Raw genomic sequence first — 13417 nt, 5'->3', positions numbered from 1 at the left:
GTACAAATTCGCCTGATGCAAGCGATGTATGGATTGCAACAAGAATTATAAGAGTCCCCAATAAGATGATCTTTTAATAAAAAAATAAAAAGAAAAGACCTAGGTGTACCAGTTTCTCAAGACTACTACCTATAGTAGTTACTCTGGCATTTGTTCAAGGACATATGCCCCAAGATCAAAGGTTATGGCAATCAGAAATTTCCATTGAGTAAATAATGAAGATGAAGTTAGACTCTAGCAACTCATGGTGGTGGGAGGAGGCGTGGCATAATAACTGGGTCTGGGAAAAATATGTCTCTCCAATCAACTTATTTCATCACTTGGATAAGGCTTAATAGTTTTCAAAACAAAGAACAAACTCCTCAGTATCTATAGAAGTAATCTGAAGGTTGTAACACCTACACGCCTCTCATCTCATTCCTTATCATGTTAATAAGATGGTGCAAATAGCTCATCTTTCACTCATCCAAAGCATCGTCTTACATCACCTTTCACTTATCCCAAACAATTGAGAGTTCCTGGGAGAAGTCTTACCCTGTTTTTTTCACATCTGGGTCATTGTAAAGGTAGCTTCTTCGACTGGATTGGCCCAATTTTGTCTTCCATCATTCTCTTGAATCTGGGTGATACAATTTTATTAATGTGGGATGCAGCAAGGGAATATTTTAATTCTTTCCACTCTAAAAGAAAAGTTCCTCCTGGAATGTGCTTCTGATCCTGGGCTGTTATCCTGTGTCCTTCCTCTAGCTGGCAAGCTCACCAAAAGCAAAGGTGATGCCATGCTTCCCTTTGAAGCTGCAATGCCTGCCTCACAAAGGAGGCTGCACTTGATCTGTGGGCATTAAAATTCTTTTTGAAATGAAAAGTTTTTCAAAAAAACTCAGTTTTTATCTGATTTTGTTTTTTAATAAGAAAATTAATTAATGGTTTATTTCAAAGCTTCATATAAAATCCATTTCCTCCTAAAGGTCAAAATTACAAAAGAGAACATCTTAGAAATTTTTCTGGGAAAGTTGTCTCTTGAGAAAATGTCAGGTAAGGAAGCATGATTTCGTGCCTGCAAACCAGATGACCTGGAGCCAGATTTCAGCTGGACAACTCGGTGCCTGTGTAACCTGGGACAAGGTCTGTCATCTCTCTGTGCCTTGTTTTCTCGTCCATAATTTGGAGAAATTACCTGTCTTAAGAGTGTCCTGAGGATTAAGTTAATATTTGTAAAATGCTTAGGGCAATGCCTGGCACCCAGCAGCACGAAGAACTGGGCTTTGATTTTTTTAAGTGGATAAGAGCAGATCTTCATTCACTGAACAAGCAGGGGTGCGTTTCTGTTATGTGTCCTGGGGACAACTAAAGCAAAGCAAACAAACAAACCCAAACACTAAGTGTTGTTCTAAGAAAGAAATAGGAGTGTAAAGAGCAGATTTTGTGTTGTGAAGGTTTACCCAATAAGACTCAAGGGAACTCACACAGTTAGGGGGCAATCGATACATTTGAATTATAATGCTGGCAAAGAAATATTGAAAGTATCATAGACTTCCAGAACAGCAAACAAATATGTCTTGGGAAAATTACAGCGGGCATGCTCCTTAGAGAAAGGGATGATGAGACTCTACCTAATGTACTTTGAAGTCTTGGCCAGGAGAGAGCAAGAGAGCAGTCCACAGAGAAGGCCATCATGCTGGGTTCAGCAGATGGGCAGGGTCCAGCAGACAGGCTGGGTCCAGCAGACGGGCAGGGTCCAACAGAGGGGCTGGGTCCAGTAGAGGGGCTGGGTCCAGCAGACGGGCAGGGTCCAGCAGAGGGGCTGGGTCCAGCAGAGGGGCTGGGTCCAACAGAGGGGCTGGATCCAGCAGAGAGGCTGGACAAAGAGGAAGGCCTCCAACAACATGGATTGACACAGTGGCTGCAACAGTGGGCGAAGACTTAAGAGCAATTGTGCTGATGGTCCAGGGCTGGGCAGGGTTTTGTTCGGCCTTGCCTGTGTAGGGTCAGGGTGGCTCAGAACTTACTCAATGGCACCTCTAAACAGCCTGACCATCACTCAGTGGAAATCTTATATTGGTATTCTCACAAGTGAATGGAAACTTGATTTTTCTGGACATATCTCCGCAGGAATAGGATACAAAGGATAACTGTCAATTAACTTAATTCCTTGGAAAAGACTGGTTAACAGAGGCATTAAAGCACCAAAAGATGCCGTGGACGCTTAGCTGTTAATAGAGAGTGATAATTGAAAAGTGAGGGGAAAAATTAAAACAACTTTCATTTCCAAAGTAGTCAATGCAATCATGCTGGAACTTTTGGTCAGCTTCAAAACATGAAATCACCTGAATATTTTTCTCTAATTATCCAGATAATTAGAATTGCAATGATGGTGGAAACCTGGCCTGTTCTGACCCATTTTTGGTGTAAGGCCCTGGAATCCATGTGACCTTTGTCATCTGCTCTTATACACCTGCTCAAACATAGAGTGCCATGGGGAAGCGGAAGGGCCCAATTTTCTCTTGCTAATTGTCTTAGTCATCTAGTGCTGTTATAATAAAAATGCCACAGCTGGGTGGCTTTAGCCAACAGAAATCTATTCTCTTTCTGTTTAGGAGGCTGTGAGTATGAATTCAGGCAACAGCTCTTCGGGAGGCACTTCCTTCCTATTGGCTCTGAGGGAAGGGATTTCAACATCTGTGGGCTTGGCCTACCGTGGAGTTTTCCAAGTGTCCAGGCATCAATTTTTCCTGGGTCTAGGTGGTTCTCATTTCCCAGTGGCCCTAGGTCCACAGGACCGATGTTTTCTCGGATCTGTTTTCTTGGTAGTACTGAGAGCCTTTCTCCCATGATCAATCTCTCTTTCCATTTATCTCCTGTAAGATAAAATGATGGTGACTTAAGTCACACCCTACTCAACTCCTGGATCATTAACATAGCAAATACAACTTAATTTTATTTAATGTCATCAATGTGATGCAGCTTCTTACCATACTTATTCAAATTTTATAGACAGCAAATAATCAGAGAAGCTGCCTAAAAGAAAAAAAAAGACATGGATATCGGGGCAACAGGGCACTAACCCATATCTACAAGAGAGGGAGACTTCAACCCAATGGGTCGAGACATGAAAAATACAACATACCGGCATGCAGAGAGGCTTGTGGGGCCGGTCCCAATCCCAACTACATGGAAATCCCGCCCCTCTTTTACCCCCACCCCAAAGTATGCATTTCAGAGGACAGCACTGAGGCTACAGCTCACGTCTCATCAGAGCACACAGGAGCAAACAACAAGGGAAGGAGAGAGAATGGAACACATCCTGGCCCACCAAACCCCGAGGACAATATTCCTGCTCAAAGAAGCCAATGCACAGAGAGCACCATAGGTCTGGCCCCACCATGAGACATGACCCACTGACCCACAGTGCTACGGGGGACAACACTGGAGACACAGAGTAGGAATTGTGCCCGAGCTGACCCCATCCCACCGGGTGAAACACTAAGGTTGTGAAACATAACAGCAAGGGAAGCAAAGAAATGAAGCCCTCGGGGAATACCAAAATTAGACTGTGGGGCCAGGGTGTGGCACCCCATCAGACTTGACCAGAAAACACTCCGAAAGCTCAACAAACAGGCCTGGAACTATTTATAGGCTTTTCTATTTTTGTCATTATTTTTAAGTTGTTGATGTTTTATTTTTGCTTTCTTTTGTTTTCCTTTGACTTGTCTTTGTGTTTATTATTGTCTCTGTGTGTCTATCTAGATGAGGTAGGTGGAATAAACAATCCAGAGGAGAAAACAATGGGACTGACAGTTCCAGAGTGAGGGGATACAAGAAAAGGGGAGGCAGAGGAAAAGAAGAGGGGTGACAATAAACCCAGTGACAAGGGAACAACAAATAATCTAAAATCGATGAAGAGAAGAGCATAGCGTGCCTGATGGGGCTTGATCAAGAGCAATGTAACCAAGAGGAATTACTGAAACCTGAAGGAAGGCCGAACCTGATAGTGGGACAAGAGGAAAGTCAAAGGAAATAGAGGAAAGAACTAGGAGGCAAAGAGCACTTATAGGGGTCTAAATACAAGCATGTTTGTTCTAATAACCTGGCATTCTGTGATGTTCACCTTCCCAACATGATCACTGAAGACAAGATGGGTACATAAGCAAATGTGGTGAAGAAAGCTGATGGTACCTGGCTATCGAAAGATAATGCATCTGAGGTCTTAAATACTTGAAGATAAACAAGCAGCCATCTAGCTCAGAAGGAGCAAAGCCCACATGGAAGAAGCACACCAGCCTGTGTGATCAGGAGGTGTCAATGGAATCAGGTATCTGGCATCAAACACCCAGAACAAAAAATCCTGTCAATGTGAATTAGGGGGAGGATGGAGTGGAAACACAAAGCCATCTTTAGACAATTGGACATTCCCTTACAGAAGGCTCACAAGGAAGAGACAAGTCAGTCAGGGTGCAGTATAGTACCGATGAAACAACTTTCCTCTATTTCTTTAATGCTTCCTTTCTTCCCCGCACCCCACTATCATGACCCTAATTCTACCATACAAATCCGGCTAGACCTGAGGATATACACTGGCTCAGATAAGAGCTGGAAACACAGGGAATCCAGGACAGGTAAACCCCTCTGGACCAATAATATGAGTAGCGATACCAGGAGGGGAAGGGGAAGGTGGAGAGAGAAAGGGGGAACTGATCACAATGATCAACAATGTCCTTCAGGGGGATGGACAACAGAAACATGGGCGAAGGTATACAGCAGTTGGTGTAACACATGAAAAACAAATTATAAATCATCAAGAGTTCATTAGGGAGGAAGCATGTGGGAGGGGGAAAATGAACTGATACCAAGGCCTCAAGTAGAAAGAAAATGTTTTGAAAATGATGATGGCAACATATATACAATTGTGCTTGACACATCTATGGATTGTGATAAGAGCTGTACGGGCCCCCAATAAAATGATGTTTTTTTAAGAAAGAAAAAGAATGTGGCTTCAAGATCGGAAGAGGCTTAATAAAAATCTTCCATATTCAGATGATGTAGCCTTGATTTGAAGATCAAGGATTGCAGCCTTTAGTATGGATTACAACTCAAATACGGAAAACCAAAAGCCTAACAAATGGACAAATAAGTAACATGACGAAGGGAGAAAAGACTGAAGTTGGCATGGCTATCATCTGCCTTGGATCGACAACCAAAGCTCATGGAAGCAGCAGTCAAGCAATCACAGGACGTGTTGCATTAGGTGTATCTGCTGCACAAGCTCTCTTTAAAGTGTTGAGAAGCAAGGATGTCACTTTGAGGACTAAGGTGGGCCTGGCCCAAGCCATGGTGTTGTCCATTGCGTCATACGCATGCGAACGTTGGCTATTGAATAAGGAAGAGCCCAGAAAGAGAGATGCATGTAAGGTGCTGGCAGAGAAAATTGAACAGTACTATGGACTTTCATAAGGGACCACAAATCTGTCTTGGAAGAAGTACAGCAGACTTGTCCTTAGAAAAGAGGTTGGCAAAGGACATCATGCTGGTAAAGTAGAGGGGCAGTGAAGAAGAGAAAGACACAATGGCTTGACCTAGTGGCTTCAACAATGGGTCTGGCACCGTAATAATACGTGTGATGATGGTGCGGGTGTTTCCTTCCATTGTGCATTGGGTCTCCTCGAAACGGAAGCAACTTTAGAGCACCTATAAACTACAGTACTGCCTCAAAAATCCCAAGCAGAGGTTGTAAACTACAGTACCGCCTCAGTAATGCCAAGCAGAGGTTGCGTTTCCAACCCAGCCTCACAATGAAAGAGAACCCCACAATTCCGCCAGAAGATGGCACGTGGTTTTCCGGGGAGTGAGACGTGATTCAGTTCATGACACCGGGGAATTGTTCGTAACTCGGGTCACCATGTCCCACCCACCAGTCCACCTTCCCGAACTGGACAGATGGACAGACATGAGCCCCGCAGGGGGCTTCTCAGCACACTGCTGTGCTCCCGGCTGGGAAGAGAACTTTAGGGTTTTTGTTTTTGTTTAGTTTTGCATTCTCACCCTCAGACTTTTGTGTTAGATAATCCCCCAAAAGAAATGAGGCAAAATTTACACCATCTTCTGACACAGTGCATAATAAAATATAGAGTGGCATGTCTCCCCCAGACACGTGATGGAGGAACTAGCCGCACATCTTGTGTTCTTCTTCATAGTGCATGGTAGCGAGCGGTGTTATCAGAAAGTACTTGCAAAAGCATTTCTCGGACTGAAATATCTGTTCCTTGACCCAAAATTCTCCATTCAGTTGCAGGGCTCCAATTTCTATTCTTTTTTAAGAAAGGGGAGGGGAAAGCAGTGATTAAGAATGGTCCAGTGCTGTCCAGAAAGACGATTTGCTTTCCAAGCCCATAGCAAGTAATTAAGCTGGGAAGGCTTTGGATCCAGTCCTGGCACAACATACGCCTAAATTGAAAACCTGCATCTTTTCCTGGAGTGCAGTCAACAGTTTTGACCTTGCTTTCAGGACAGAAAGGCTAAGCTTTCTCTCTGCTCCCCGAAGCCAAGCTCCCACTGTGCTGAGAGAAACAGACAGCACTGGTGCAGGGTAGAAGCAGCCCAGATGACCTGAAGAGAGATAGACACAGTGGTGCAGTGTGGGCAGGTGGGGCGGTGTCAAGATGGGCTCCTGAATGAGACAGACCTGCATGCACAGGAATAGGGCTCATGCCATGTTCTTATCATGCTAATGTGACAGCTTCTTTAAGGAAACAGGGATTTTGTAGGGGTTGAAACTTGAAACGATGTGATCTTGGGCATGTCTTAAACCACTCAAGCCTCAACTGACTCATCTATAATGATGATCATCTTGCTGCCTGCCTAAAAGACAGTTTGAAGAATAAGTGACATACATTTCAAAACAAAAACCCAAACCAGTTGCCATAAATTCAACTTATTCTGACCTCAGTGTATCCAAATAGAATAGTGCTTAAAGCCTTCTCGATGGTTGTTTTTTTGGTTTTTTTTTTTTTCAGAAGTAGATCAGCAGGTCTTTATTCCAAAATACTTTTGGATAAACTTGAATCATCACCCTTTTGATGAGGAGTCAAGCTTGTTAGCCATTTGCACCCCCCGCGAACTTGGTACCACAGCATAGAACACACGACACAGAAATGGTTGGTACATAGGAGATATTTGATGAGTGCTAGATTCACATTATTTCAATGATATTATGAAATTCATCTTTCATAGGAAGTGTGATGTTCTTTAGAATCTGCCACAATGACCTAAGCAGCCACTTACACACCAAACCAAAACAAAACCCACTACAGTGAACTTGGTTCTCACTCCTAGTGCTCAAGGTGAGGGAGCAGGACAGCTGGATGGAGTTTCCAGAGCTGCACATCGTTAAGGCAGCAGCCTGTCTCATCTTGCTCCTGAGGAGTGGCTGAGGGGCTCAAGCTGATGACCTTCCCATTAGCAGCTCAACACAGAATGAACTGTGCTAGTGGAGCTGCTTCTCTTGTGCCCAATGTACGCTGTATCAATGTCTTGCGTGGTTGGAGTAAGACAACCAGGCAGCTAGCCATTCAGCCAGCATCAACGATATGCACTCTTGTCAACCACTCTTGCCTGGAAAAGGATTTCCAATGGCTGAGGCAGCAATCATTGTTTCCTACTGGCCGCCTTCTTTCCACGTCTCAGCCTCTTTGCTCAGACACTGCCAAGCAGCACGATTGTCTAGACGGTAGCTCTGCCCAGGAGACCTGCTCTCCCTCTCTTCTGTCTACAGTCACCCGCTCCTTTCCTTTGATCGTCCAACAAAATTTATATTCCCTGAGGGTGACATTGGACTTACAAGGACATTGATGCACCCTGCGGTGTGGCTAACCTGTGCTGGCTTGGGGAAGATGCTGCTGTTGGTAACCCAGAAAAATACCCCATGGATTGCTCCAATTGGGAATAGAAGTGACGATCTGGCCAGTGGGATGTAAGAAGATAGTGTGGGCCTGAGGGGCTTTGCCATGCTCTCCTGTCCCTAGGCTTCAAGGGTAGGTGTGGATCGGCTACTTTGTCCTCCACAACCCAATTCTCATGTCACTCATTTTCCAAAAGTCAATCAAGGTAAATTGACCCCCATATCAAGACTACTACCTATCTCATGACTTACTGTGTTAGACACATCTACTACAAAAGATCTCTTTAAAGCATTACAAAGTAAAGATGCCACTTGGAGGACTAAGGTGTGCCTGATCCAAGCCGTGGTCATTTCAGTCGTGTCAGATGCAAGGAAAGGTTGAACCATGGTAAAGAAGACCAAAAGAGAATGTATGCCCTTGAATTATAATGCTAGTGGAGAATATTGAATATAGCATGGACGGCCAGAAGAACAAACAAATCTGTTTGGACAGAAGTACAGTCATAATGTTTCTTAGCAGCGTGGGGAGGCTTTGTCTCACACACTTTGGACATGGTCTTGGGAGGTACCGGTCCCTGGAGGAGAGAAGAGCACCGTGCTTGGTAAGTCAGTGGAAAAAGGGAATGTTCTCAATGAGATGGCAATGGGATGAAGCAGAAAAGCAATTGTGAGGTTGGCATAAAACCAAGCAGTGTTTTATTCTATCTCATCTGAGTATACGGTTGCTCAGATGGCAAATACCTGCTTCCTATTGTCTCCAGCACTAAATCTCTAAATCAGCTTGAAAGAGTCTCTGGAAAGTTTCTTCAGTACTGTGGTAGATGCATAGTTTACGTAACTTGAAGATTTATACAAGTGTAGGGGTGGCATTCAACCTGTCAGTCAGGTCACAGCCTGATGGGGCCTCCTGGTGAGTGTGGCCTTTTCATAAGGGGGATCCTGGGCACCTCCCTCTCCCTCTCGGTCTTCACCCTCCTGCTAGCAAAGCCTGTAGTGCTTCCACCACCATTCGATCGGCACGACTTTGCACCCACCACCCTGTGGATAGTCCTACGTTCTGCCTCATTGCTTGTGACTATGTGAGTCTGAAGGACTTTCAGGCTGGTATTTGACTTATGGACTTGAATTGTTCTGGGCTGGGATGTTTTCTTGATTTATAATTACTCCTTGATATGAAGCTATTTCTTACACACTTATCACTGGATTTGTTTCTCTATTCAGCCCAGTCTAACACAACTACCTATCTCCTCTTTTCTTCCTCTCTCAACTGTATAAAAACTAAGTGTCCACAAGATTAAATTAAATTTCCACAAGATTGAATTCAAGATTAAATTCCAGAAGATTTATTTTTCAGTTCATGACTTAGGAAAGTCAGACAAGAAGCGCTTAAAAGAGATATGAAGCAAAAGTTTTTGTGAGTCCTGACACACAGGAATGAGGAAGCTACTTTAGACAATTCTGAGATTGGCTGGTGGTATTATTTTACTTTATTTGGGATTAAAGGGAAATTTTAATGAGGCTTAATTAACGAGGCACATTCTAAATGGTTAGCTTAGGTTTCCATGTCAGGGATAGTCAATTGATCAACTTGAGCTTTACTCCTGGACAGGTTATGACAAAGGCATTGATTTACAAGAAATAGAAACTTCATGAGGGTTAAGCTTGCTGTCATGGGACTTGGTATATATGACTCCCTTTTGGACCTGTACTGACAAGTGATGAATTGGCAGTCTGAGTTGTTAGGTGCTGTATTAAGACAGTGGAATCTTTTTGTCAATCCCTGAATGCAGGGAGCTTTCCGGGTTTTCTTGTAACTCATGAATGTGTTGCTTTGTTATGAGACAGAGTTATTTCCCCCCAGGTGATGTAGCTTTCACAACTCTCACAACAGCCGGCAAGAGGAATGTTGCTATGAAACGACGAAGAGATTCTCCAACCCATTGCCATAGAATGGATTCCAAATCCCCCTCTGTGTTCAGTTGCTGTAACTCAACGCTCAAGATGGAAGGCTCTGCCGTGGAGCCGCAAAGGTGCTTTGTAGGGCAGGTGAAGCAGGGCCAGCAAGCATTCCTTTTGCAAACCAACATAACAGGCAGGCCGCAGAAAGGGAGGGCTATTCCCCAAACCTCCAAATTCAGAGTTTCCTGATGCCTTGACAAAGTTGGGGCCCACAGAATACAGACATGTCTTCAAAGTGGGAAAACAACCCTCCACCAAGATCCCTCCCTCACAGCTGTTGACCTAACATGTCACAGCCAGAGGCTGGGGGTGTAATGTTTCCTGCTGCTTGAAGGGTACGCTTCCGTGACCCTACCACCACCACCACCACCCCACACTCCCACATGACATATTCGTGTAAGAAACAATCAAATATAAAACCAACAATGGAGCGAAGAGATCGTCCGGGAACACTGGGAGCAGAAAGCTCAGGAAGAACATTATGCCTTTCAGAAATACTGTGAGGTTGGAAGTAACAGAATGGCAGTCGCTTGCTGACCTGAAGGTAGGACCCACTTATCTGATATTTACCTATTGGGCAGGTATACGAGAAAGCCTCTTTTAAACATGATCATTAAACAATCTGGGAGGAGATCCTTGTTCCACTGTAGGCAAATGAATTTGTGCAGATGACCCTTGGCCCAAAATGAGTATTCAAACCGCTCAAATAATAGAATAATCGGAGCGAGAGTGTCCTTAGTGAGAAAAATGAGTTTTCTGTGAGTCAGAAATGAAGGTTCAATCTACTGCAAAGCTCCTATGGGGTCTATGGGGCAGAAGAGCCAGTTGTCGCACGTGGTTATTTTTGCTGTCAGTAAATATTTAGAGTCTCAGAACCCCTATAAAGGATTACTATGAGTTAGAATCAACTTGAATGCGGGGGACTTGATTTCGTCTGAGTGTCAAGGTAAAGGGTAGGGTCCTGGATCTGCCTTCTCCCTCTTTGGGAAAGAGCCTAACAGGTGTTGAAGTGGTAGATTCCGGAACCAAGAGAGCACAGTATCTGTCCGTCCACAGAGAGAAAGCATAGGCTGTGAGTGCAGTTTTGTCTGCAATCGTGATTGATATACGCTCCAGGAATCAAAGAACTGGGCACCAAGAATGAAACTATTTGTCAACCCTGACAGAAATCTCATAGCTTGACAAAACCCACCGGCTGCTTCCATCCACAGGAAATCACAAGGCTAGGGAGATCATCCCTCGGATATGCTGTGTGTCCTCTTGGGAAAGCCAAAGCTGTTCCATTGAGTGCATGGGGCAGGCGAGGGGGAGCTCGTGGTGGAATAGAAAGGATATAGACTGCATGCGCTCTGAGAAGGTATGTGGTCTGAGACCCCCATCCACACCCTCACATCAAGCCCCATTGTATTGCTGAATATGCTAAATGATAGTATTCCCGTGCATGTTATTCTCTCAGGGAACACGTCTCTATCGGACCTGCCACACAGAAGAGCACAGAAGTTTAGTTAATGTTTTCATATTTAGAAATGTTATTATAGCAAAATGTACATACCAAAGCATGTGTTCTTTCACTCAGCTTTACAGTTCAGCGGCATTGCTTACACTCACCCGGTGTGAAACCATTAGCACTATCTATTTCCCGAATTTTTTCATCATCCGCAGAAACCTTCAGTAACCCTCACATAATCACTTACCATTTCTCCTTCTCCCAACCCTGGCAACCACTAATACACTTTTGTTTATTTTTAATTTGCTGATTCAATGTCCAACTTTTACATGCATATGAGGTGATTGAAAATGCCAAGGCTTGGGTCAGGTGCACCTTAGTCCTCAGAGCGACATCCTTGCTTTTCCAGACTGTAAAGAGGCCTCATGCAGCAGATTGACCCAACACAATGCACTGTTTGATTTCCTGACCGTTGCTTCCACGAGCACCGATTGTGGGTATAAGTAGGATGAAATCCTTGGCAAGTTCAACCTTGCCTCCATTGATCATGATGTTGCCTCTTGGTTCAGTTGTGAGGATTTTGGTTTCTTTACATAGAGTTGTAATCTGTATTTAAGGTTGTAATCCCTGATCTTCATCAATGATTGTTTTAAGTCTTCCTCACTTTCAGCAAGCAAGGTTATGTCATGTAGAACGTTGTTCACACGCATTCCTAAAATCCTGATGCTGATTTCTTCTACAGATAGTCCAGATGCTCTGATTGTTTTCTCAGCACGCAGCTTGAATAAGAGAGGGGACGACACCTTTCTTCACTTTTGCACCATGCAGTAAGCATACCCTTGTTCTGATCGTACAGGTACAGGTTCTTCATGAGCAAGACACAGAGCGCTGGAACTCCCATTCTTCTCAAGACGATCCATAGTGTGTCAGGATCCCATGCATAATAAACAAAGTCAGTGCAGACATGGTGATGATGTTCCTGATTTGAGTCAAGATCCATCTGAGACCAACATTGATATTCCTTGTTTCATGTCTTCTTCTGAGTCTGGCTGGAATTTCTGGCAGCTCCCTGTCAATGTACTGCATCTTATGGGATCTTATCCATCTGCTTTAAACAATATCATGCTATGTAAAATTTTTAGGAGTGGTCCCAAATTTGGGGACACATGATATTCAGTCTAGTACAGCCGGGCATTTTTGGTGTTTGAATTCTTGTGACACTGAGGAGTGTCCAGGATGATATGTGGGTCCATTGAAGGACTTGCTCATTCAGGCTTACACTTAATGGGGCGGGAACAGAAACAAGCCAGCGAATGCATCACCTGATCAGGGAACAGTGACAGTTCTGATGGGAGGTAGGGTTAATGTCTAAATAAGACAGAGAAATAGGACTAGCAGTTGGTCATGGGACAGAAGAAAGAACATTCCAGAATCAAAAAGCAATTACAACGTTCCAACCAAATAAAAATACGTACCCCTTACCTGCTCCTGCTCTCTTTCACTTCTTTTACTCCATAAACTCAACCGAGGGAAACATGGAAGCAGAACAGAGGAGCTGGACCAAGGAAAGAGAGAAAGAGAACGTACTCCTCTGCACATTGTTGGTCTATGGAAACACAAATTGGGCTTAAACTGGGGTCAGGAGAGAAGCTTTGAAGTGCATCGAACCTTTAATTTCTGACTCAACCAGGTTCTAAAATTTTTTATTTTAAATTAGCATCTGGGAAATGTACCGATTAGTGTTGTTTTAAGAATTTTAATATATGCATCCATTAAAAATAACAACAACAGCAACAACAACACACTGCTGTCAAGTGGACCCCAACTCACAACCCCCGAAGGAATAGAATGTCCCATGCTGTCATCTCTACAGAGCCCGGGGCCCCACGGACTTTCCCAGGGTGTCATCTGTGAAAAGGCTGACTGTCGCACCAACCTCCTATGGAGCCACTGATGGACTCAAACCATTGACCTTTGGGTTAGTAGTCGAGCCATTAACTGTGGTACCACCAGCTTCCCGAACACAAGGCAGTGACGGAGATTTCATCACCCCAAATCATTCTCATGTGGTTCGTTTCTAATCACAAGATTTCCCACCACTTAGCCCCCAGAAACCA

Source organism: Tenrec ecaudatus, chromosome 11, assembly GCF_050624435.1.
Source record: "Tenrec ecaudatus isolate mTenEca1 chromosome 11, mTenEca1.hap1, whole genome shotgun sequence".
Lineage (NCBI taxonomy): Eukaryota > Metazoa > Chordata > Mammalia > Afrosoricida > Tenrecidae > Tenrec > Tenrec ecaudatus.
The sequence above is the reverse complement of the archived record's forward strand: the minus strand, read 5'-3'. Positions refer to the sequence as shown.